The sequence below is a fragment of the Propithecus coquereli genome, unplaced genomic scaffold, assembly GCF_000956105.1.
Source record: "Propithecus coquereli isolate 6110/MARCELLA unplaced genomic scaffold, Pcoq_1.0 Scaffold180, whole genome shotgun sequence".
Classification (NCBI taxonomy): domain Eukaryota; kingdom Metazoa; phylum Chordata; class Mammalia; order Primates; family Indriidae; genus Propithecus; species Propithecus coquereli.
In genome coordinates, this window is record NW_012142746.1 from 1,000,495 (window position 1) to 1,003,255 (window position 2,761).

The following is a 2,761-nucleotide window of genomic DNA, read 5'->3' on the forward strand; positions in this document are numbered from 1 at the left end:
TAATATTCTGTATTTGATTGTGCCATCCAAGTGAGATTTAAACATAGCTCCTCTATGGGCTCATGCTGGTGTTCTGATTTGAAATCTTGGCACTGGAAACTCCCATATGCATCTTATCCTTGATCTTTTCAGCTTTTGTTCTTCCTTTCCAATCTTTGGTGGATTTGTAAACTTGGAGAGGGCAGGCATTATGTATTCATTTTTATAGCTTCTTTTGTAGTACTTTTGACTATAATATATATTTTAAAACGTTAATTTATCATTGATATTAGAAATGTGATAAATCAATCTTGTTATTTTATTATGAATATTCTGCCTCTATCAGGTAAGAATTTTTGGTATTACTGTTGTGGTTTTTGTTTTTGTTTTTTGGCCTAGGATATTTAGCAGGTATGTCTTTTTACAGAGATATGGTAAAAAGGAGGACCACAAGCACTGCAGAAGTCTTTGGTGGAGAAGTAATTTTGGTTTTACTATGACACATAGGTAATGTCCTCCATTAGAATGTAAGCTTCATGAGGAGGACAATTTTTGCTGTTTTATTCACCATTGTGTCCCTAGTATCTAGAACCATAGTGGTCACTCAATAAATCTTTGAATGAATGAATGAATGAATAGCTGTTTGATAATAGCTGTCCATCAGAGGCTTCCACTCAGGTCATCTAGGAAAGCTATTCCCCAGGGAGAGATAGTAAGAAATAGCCTCACACAATTATTAAGCATATTTTTAAAAAGTATTAAAAATGCACATAAACATTTGACATGGACCTTAGGAATTACCTCACTGTGCACTGATAAACAGTCTCATGTCTTTATGGAGGCCAACAATCTGGTATACTTGTGTATCTGTTCCTTTCATATTTTGAGAAAATAAGAAAATATGATGGAACTCAGGCATAGTGGGCCGTTTTTGACTTTGGAACTAGATGGACTGAAGTTTGGATCTGAATCTTGGCTTCATTACTGCCCAGCTCTACAATCTTGCTCAGAGCTTGTTGTTTTCCTGTCTTTAAAAAACAATAACTTTCTTTGCAAGGAGGCTGTATAATAATGGAAATGAAGTGCATTGGGCACAATGCCTTCCTCATAAAAATTCAGTGGATTGGTATTATTTTGATGAGACTGAGGTTTCCTTCTGCTTTATCAAAACTTTATATAGCCTAATGCCTAAATTCTTTATAATTACCTAAAAGGCCTTATATAATCAGGCCCTGACTTACTACCGCTCCCTTCTTACTCACCAAAGAGGCCACGCTGGCCTCCTCTCTATTCTTTCCATGTGCTATGCTTGTCCCTGCCTCAGGGCCTTTGCATTTACTGCTCCCTCTGCATAATATGCTCTTTGAAAACTGGCTCCTATTCAGCTGAAATGTCATCTACTTAGCAAGGCCTTCCTTGTCCTCTCAAATGAAATCTACAGCTCCCATCACTTTCTATTAAATCACTCTATTTTATTTTCTTTATGCAATCTGGAACTCTCTGAAATAACCTCATTTATTCATTTGTTTACTTGGATAGTGCCTCTCTCTACTAAGATGTGAGCTCCCAAAGAGTAAAAACTATATACATCTTCATTTCTGCTGAAGCCCTAGTGCCTAAAACAGTGCCCAGAACATGATAGTTTCAGGAAATATCTGCTAAGGGAATAAATTTGTATTAATCATTATTATCTTCCTTTCTTGCTTATTTGAAGAGACATAACTAAACGAGTCTCAGTTTTTCACTGACATTTGAGCTGTATTATGGAGAGTTTGGCAATGTCCAATTGATCAAATTGAGAATTAAGGAGATAGAGATGTTAAGAAAGAGGAAAAGTCTTGAAGAAGAAAACCCTCGAACTTCTTTTCCTCAAAGCAGTGCAACTGATTTTCAGTGTTTACTTCAGGGTCCCTTTTCAGCATTCGTTTTTTTCCTCCATCATCAATCATTGTCAATTTGAAAAAGTACAATACTTAGGGTCATTTATCTAGACCTATTGGAGTCTAAAATTATACAGCTCAGTCAAATATATGTGAATAAAGACTGTCATTTCTGATTAATGACATGTGACTTGAATGTCTTACAAAATCATTTGTGCCATCCAAGCTTTACAGAAAGGTTATTATGTAAGGTCTTCCCCTAATGTTTCTGCTTTCCCCTCTAAGAACCCTGGAGGATCCAATTTCTCCATAGGAGAAAATGTGGATGTTTAACGATTTCAGTTGTAATTGTTACTCAGGTTCTTGGTTTGCTGGACTGAAAGTGTTTTTCAAGTTGAAAATTCTCTTCCACTGGATGGTTAGGCAAGCCTACGATGTTGCTGTTTTGCAATTTTTGTTGCCAACATAGCCTTCCCTATTATTGAAAAAATAATCCATGTAAGACACTAATCTTATTCAGTTGATGCAGAAAAAAGAAGAGTGAAAAACATGCCAATTCTTTGTCAATTACACTTTCCGTGAATCATCAACTCTCTTCTTGAAGCATAAAATTCCACTTTTGTATAGTCCCAAAAACATGGAAAAGAAATATTTAGAAAGAAAACTTTGGAGGGGAAGAAGCCAGGACTGAAATAATGGAAAAAGAGAAAAGTTTCTTATGAAGTAACACTTTATCTACATCTCAATGGTATTACCCTGTCTCTTAGATCATTTCCACAAAATCTCTTTCAGCATTTTTTTCTTTCTTTTTTTTTTTTGAGACAGAGTCTCACTGTGTTGCCCGGGCTAGAGTGCCGTGGCGTGGTCTTAGCTCACAGCAACCTCAAACTCCTGGGCTCAAG